Raw genomic sequence first — 7087 nt, forward strand, 5'->3', positions numbered from 1 at the left:
ATTTATTTTTAAATATGTTGTTAAATCGATGATCGGGTACCACCACGTGGTCCTAGTTGCGATTTTTGTCATTTTGACGTAGGTAAACTTCCAATTGGGGTTTTCTAGGCCCCACTCCAAAGCGAGAGTAGGATTTAGGAAAATTGAAAAATTGATTATATTTGCGGGCACAACTGTTAATTTGAAAATTATGGCCCTAGAAAATATTTAAATAGTATTTTATTTAGGGTTAATTTAATGGAACTAGGAATTTAATTTCAAGATCCGGGAAAGCACCGTAGGCATCTTTTCGGGGTCCCTATTGGCGTAGTGCAAGAAATCAAATAAGGGGAAAAATATATATTAAATTAGAATTTTTTAAAAAATTTAATAAAAAATAAATTGTGTTATAAGTACGTGTAAATGTTTCGGTATGAGTTTAAAATGCCAACTATTTAAATTATGTTTTTTCGAGTTTAGGGCTATTTATTAGATACGTATATGTGAAAATGAACTGATAAAAGTGGAAAAATATTTTCAGGATAATTATGTAAGAAATGAAAGGTATATTTTCAGAATATAAATGTTAAATGTAGGTTAGCTTATTTTATAAGAAATACATGTGTATGAATTTTACTAATAAATTGTGTGGTATGAGTAAAATAGAATTTTGTGTGGAATTATGTTATATATACGAGATGCAAGATATACAGAAAATGAGATAAATATGAAAATGATATATGAAATATGCTGCATGTGAGTGTTAATACAATCATGGAAACAACCACGGCTAAAAAGATGCTGACCACGACTGAAAGGATGCCAAAGCTAACCAATCACGGCTAAAAAGATGCCGACCACGACTGAAAGGATGCCGAAGCTAACCAATCACGGCTAAAAAGATGTCAACCACAGCTGAAAGGACGTCGAAGCTAACCAACCACAACTGAAAAGATGCCGACCATGGATGAAAGGATGCCGAAGCTAACCAACCACGGCTGAAAAGATGATGAGTATTTATGAATTAAAATAAAAATGAGTATGAAATGAAAATGAAATGTGAAATGTGAAATGTGAACAATGCAAAATGGGAAAAATTCATATAAAGTGAGACGCTATGAAATGTCAAAGCCGAGAACATGAATAGATGTGTATGAATGAATAATGACAAAAAGAATAATGTATTATGATATTAGAAGTATTTATGCACGTAGAACATGTTACGTTTGGGTGGGGCGCACTCTTCGCTTGAGGGCTTGCTGAGAAAGGCGAATGCGCTGGTTGTATCAGGTGTAGCAGTAGGTTGCATAACGTGCTAGGGCAAAGGGAAACTACTTGTATGGGCAGGTAGATTTCCTTATTCTTGGGAGCCTTTGCCAGTAAAATTTTGTATGAAATGTGTGAGTACGAGATCAATTTATCACTTGAGGGCTTACTAAGTAAGGTGAGTGCCCTTGTATGCTTTAGATGTGACCTTTGAGTTTCCAAATGTATCAGAGCAGAGGGGTGCTACTTGTATGGGCGGGTAATCACCCCTATCCTTGGGTAATCTCGTGGGTAAAATATCTTGCATGTGTTTGAATAGGATTAGAAAATGATTTCAAAAATTATGTTAAAGATTAGGAAATGTTAAATATTATGTTGATTTTAAACTCATGTTGGTCACACACTATTTTAATATATTGTTTCTTCCCTTACTGAGATGTGTCTCACCCGAATATGAACTAATTTTTTTCCAGGACCTCTATGAGATTGAGCTTAGAGAGCTCGAGCTGTTATAGCACCTTTGAGGAAAAGGGTATAATTTTGGTGTTTTTGGAAATATAAATATTTTATGTATTATGTTTAAATCTTCTAAGTAGTGGATGGTTGTGAAACATACTGATATTTGGGGATTATGTTTTGGAGATATGTATTTATGTGAATACAGGTGAATATTTGATGTATGTTAGAATGTAGATGGATGTAGAAAACTCTGGTGTTGTATTTGTTGAAAGATTTTAGTTATATTTTCTGCTGCATAAATGATATTAGAATGTGGATTATTAGGTAAATGAATTGATTAGTAGCACTTCGGGCCCACTTAGGGGGTCAAGACGTTATAGGTGGTATCAGAGCAGTGTCCAGCCAGACGTGTGATTAATTTCACATTGCCTGGATATGAAAATATTAGAGTATTAGGTTAGAGATGATTTATACCAGAGTATAGAAATGAGTTAGGATGAAAAATAGGAGATGAGTAGATTAGGCGTTGAGAAGTAGGTATAGTGCAGGGAAGTATAGTATTTTGTCTTATAGCTTGGAGGCAGAAAACCCTTAGCGGACTTTTGTGATTTTCTAATTCCGTTTGACGATTTCAGAAAACTACGGTAAATGCATCAATGGTGATGTTTCTTAGCCGTGAAACTAGTCTTTATGGGGAGAACTTTGATGTTTATTGGATTTAAATTTAATGATTGTGTTGATTAGGTTACGATGTGGAATTCTGATCTCTTTCTTGTCTTATTTTTAGGATGGATCCTAGAGATGAGGATGTGGAGGCAGAAGGAAAAGATGATTCAGAGACCTCTAGTGAAGAGGAAATTGATACCTTTGTGATGTTGAGAGGTATAGCCCGACAAGTTAGGGCAGAAATGAGAAAGGATTCTAGAGAACAAAATTGCCCAACTGGGGATAAGAGCTGTAGCATTAAGGAATTTATGAGGTTGAACCCTCCTACTTTCGAAGGGGGACCTGATCCAGTGATTGCAGAGAACTGGTTTCAACAAATAGAAGAGATATTGGAGGTACTTGACTACACGGACAAACAGAAGATCCGATATGTCACTTTCAAGATGACTGGAGAGGCGAAGCGCTGGTGGCTTTCTACGAAGCTGCTAGAGGATCGGAGGGTGGTAAAGATAGCTCTTACCTGGGAGAGATTCAAGGAGCTATTCTTTGACATGTATTTTCTTTCATCTGTCAGAGAGGAAAAGATTGAAGAATTTACTAATGTAACATAGGGAAATATGACGGTCGGTGAATATGCGGCTAAGTTTGTTAAATTGTCATGTTTTGCTCCGTTTCTGATCCCAAATGAAGTAAAGAAGGCCAGAAATTTTGAAAAAGGTCTGAGGCACAAAATTTTTGAGCTAGTGGTGGGATTTCAAGTTCAGAACTTTTCAAATTTAGTTGATAAGGTTTCGGTGTTGGAAAAGAGCATCCAGGGTAGTACAGAACCTGCAGAGCAAAGGAAGAGGCCTGCACCACCTAGTTTCCAGGCTGAGGTCAGTCAGGGGCCAGGGAAGAAAGGAAAAGATGCAATGGGTCTCGGTTATCAGGGTAATCAGTCTTACCCCGTATGTCAGACATGTAACAAAAGGCATAAGGGAGAATGTTGGTTTTGGATTCTTACTAGTTTCAAGTGCGGTAAACCAGGGCATGTTAGGAAGAATTGTTGGGAATCGTTACCTGTTGTGCCTGCACAGAATCAGGATCGGGGAAAACAATAGGTACCGCTTGGAAAAGGTGCCCCACCTCGGCTGTACACACTTCGAGCTGAGGAGGATGCCATCGAGAAGCAAGTACGAGATATATTTAAGATAGTGATGATTTAATTTAATGATGAATGATTGAATGATTAATATGATGATATGTATGTTGAGTTCTTATGATGGTAGTTAGTAAATGAATTTAAGTAATATGAAGGGATGATTAATTAGTAAAATTTAGAGGGCGAAATTTATTAAGGAGGGAAGAATGTAAAGACCCGAAAAATTAAAATGACTAAAATAATTAGGAAAAAATAATAAATAAAATTAATTAGTTAATTAAAATTATTAATCAATTAATTAGTTAAATATTATTAATTTGATGAATTAAATAAATAAATAAAGAGAAATAATAGGAAGAAAAAAAAAGAAAAAAAAATTGAAATTAGATATATATATATATAAAGTAACTAAAGAAGAAGAAGAAGAAGAAGAAGGTAATTTTTTTTAAGGAAAGAAGGTTCATGCCCCCCCCCCCCTCTCTGCTCTCCTGCTGTGCACGTCGTGCCTTTCTGTCTCTGTCTCTATCTCTCTCAATTTCTCGACGGATTTGTGATGGATCAGAAAACGAAAGGTGTCATTGGATTCTTGATACCGCTACTGACATTTCTACTATAGCAGATTTGTCGTGGGAACGACTTAGGCACTACTCCGGAGGAAAGGTAATTTTTCTCTATTTTTTTAATTTCTATTTAAATATGCATTTAAATCGACGATCGGGTACCACCACGCGGTCCTAGTCACGATTGTCGTCATTTTGACATAAGTAAACTTCTAATTGGGGTTTTCTATGCCCCACTCCAAAGCGAGAGTAGGATTTCGAAAAATTGGCAAATTGATTAAATTTGTGGGTACAACTGTTAATTTGAAAATTATGGCCCTAGAAAATATTTAAATAGTATTTTATTTAACTGTCATCAATTAGTCCATATAAAAATGTGCTAGAATCTACTAACACTGCTCTTTTCAGTTATCGTGCATTTGGATGGTTGCATTAACATACACAAGAACCATGGTTCATATCATACATAAGCACCATGGTTCATATCATTTAACATATATTTACACATAACTTACATGTACTCATGCCACATGATTTAGCAGTAAAATTCATACATATTCTTGTAAAATAGGCCGATCAACTTTTAGTGTTCATATACTGAAAATATATCTTTCATTTTTTACATAATTATCCTGAAAATATTATTCACTTTCATTGGTTCATTTTCACATATACATAGCTAAATAAGCAGCCTTAAGCTTAGAAAACATAATTTACATGATTGACATTTTATACCCACACGAAAACTCATTTACATATATAACATAGTCCATTTTTATTTAATTCATAAAATAACTTTATTTAATATATAATTTCCCCTTATCTGACTTCTGAACTACGCCTATAGGATCCCCGAACCGATACCCACGGTGTTCACTTGGACCCTGAATCAAAACCCTAGTTTAGTTAGATATACCCCAAATAACCCATTATTTTAGCAATTTATCAACTTTTAAAACTCAAATATGCATTCAAAACCCCCAAAACTAAGAAACCTAGCCCTTGCCTTAACTTAGGAGCATTCCTTAAAAAGCCCAGTTTAAGAAACTAATCCGCTAGATGTGTAGAGAATCCTCCCTAGAACACCGTAGCATCTTCCGTTCAGCGATTTGGGCTGAATTTGAGCTAGATCTGAAGAAATAAGAGAGAGAAAATGACTTTCTAGAGAGAGAAATGAAGAAAACTTGTTTTCTTCACATGGAAGCAATCTTGGATCTTTTTATAGACACTGCTACCACGTGGATTCGTTGACGAGACACGTGGGTTCGTTGACGAACCACTAAAGAGACTTCGTCAACGAGAAGATACATTCGTTGACAAAATTCAGAGTTTAAAATGTACTCTCTCGGGATTCCTTCGTTGATGAAAAATAGAGTTCGTCGACGATCTCTAGAAGGGCACTCGTCGATGAAGACAAAACATTCGTTGACGAGGCCTTCTATTCCTCCTTTAATTTCTTTCCTTTTTCCCTTATTATCCATTAATCCATTTCATTTTTTATACTTCCCAATTATTTTATAGTTTTAAATTCCTGGTCATTACATTCTCCCCTTCTTAAAAAATTTTGTCCTCGAAATTTTACTAACTAATCATTCTTTCACATTACTTGAATTCATTTGTTAACTACAATTATAAGAACTCGGCATGTATATTATCATATAAATCATTCAATCATTCTTCATTAAATTAAATCATCATTATCTTAAATATAATCTCATACCTGCATCCCTGATGGCATCTTCTTCAGCTTGAAGTGTGTAGAGTTGGAGTGGAGCACCTCTCCCAATTGGTACCTACTGTTTTCCTCGGTCATGGTTCTGAATAGATACCATAGGTAATGGTTCCCAAAAACTTTTCTTGATATGTCCTGACTTGTCCTTATTTACACTTTGACCAAATTGCTTAATGAAGAACAGTAGGTGGTAGGGCCACTAGGTACAACTCATTATCATAGATATGCATGTCTAAAACTTGTGTAGCTGCATGTATACATAAACGAGAGAGAGAGAGAGAGAGAGAGAGAGAGAGAGAGAGAGAGGCACAAAAAATAGGTGCTAGGGCCACATGGTACAAATCGTTATCATAGATATGCATGTCTAACACTTGTGCAATTGCATGTATACAACATGTATACATAGACGAGAGAGAGAGAGAGAGAGAGAGAGAGAGAGAGAGAGAGAGAGAGAGAGAGAGAGAAAGATCCTTTAGTAACATATTAATTAAAATATTTTTCCTTATTTACCCTTTGAAACATATTGCTTAATGGAGAACAACAGTTGGTAGGGCCTAGGAGACAACTCACTTACTATGGCTATGCATGCCAAACATTTGTAAGGTTGCATGTATATGTGGTGTCGGCATCTCCACACGTTTCCATCAATGTATGGCATAAAGCCCAACATGAGTGTGTGTGTGCGTGTGTGTTTGTGTGTGTGTGTGTGTGTGTGTGTGTGTGTGAGAGAGAGAGAGAGAGAGAGAGGGGTTTATATAAACCCCAAACGGTCATTGGTTTTCCAAGATAAATCCCTTATCAAGCTCTTTTTAGCAATTTGGATTTGAAAATGGATTTAAAAAGCTATAATAAGATGGTCCATAAATGGGTTATAATGGTGAGCTTGGTAATCATAGTCACTCATCTTCTGCAATATAATAATGCTCGCCAACTCAAAGTATCAACATAACGGCGAAAAGGTTGAGAAAATAGTAAGGGAAAGTATTGAAAATGAAGAGAAGGAGAAGGATGGAGCAAGAGTAATGCAGGGAAGACTGGACTTAGAGGAGGTGAAAAGTCTATTGCCGCCTTTTCTGCCTTTGTCGTCACTTCCATTTCTACCACCATTGCAAAGATCCGAGTTCCCACCCTTCCCTTACTTCCCTCATCCCCCTCCTCCCCCATCGTAGTTTCTCACATTTCCCACATGTTGTGGGACTTGTTTTACCTTTTAAAACTCCACTTGGTTACTTTTATTGCCGCTATGTTATTTCTGTGTTTGTCACCTTGTGTTATGTATTTTCC

The 7087-nt window shown here is 36.1% G+C and overlaps 1 long non-coding RNA gene across 1 annotated transcript; it reads right to left on the reverse strand.

Moving 5' to 3' along the window:
- Positions 1–687: 687 nt before the first annotated feature.
- On the reverse strand, positions 688–6033 carry LOC131154960 (uncharacterized). Its single transcript, XR_009136713.1, has 2 exons — positions 5792–6033; positions 688–977 (listed from the first exon to the last, which is right to left on the reverse strand). It is a non-coding gene; the product is annotated as an uncharacterized LOC131154960 (long non-coding RNA).
- Between the last annotated feature and the right edge of the window lie 1054 nt (positions 6034–7087).

This window comes from Malania oleifera, chromosome 5 (assembly GCF_029873635.1).
Source record: "Malania oleifera isolate guangnan ecotype guangnan chromosome 5, ASM2987363v1, whole genome shotgun sequence".
NCBI classification, from domain to species: Eukaryota; Viridiplantae; Streptophyta; class Magnoliopsida; order Santalales; family Ximeniaceae; genus Malania; species Malania oleifera.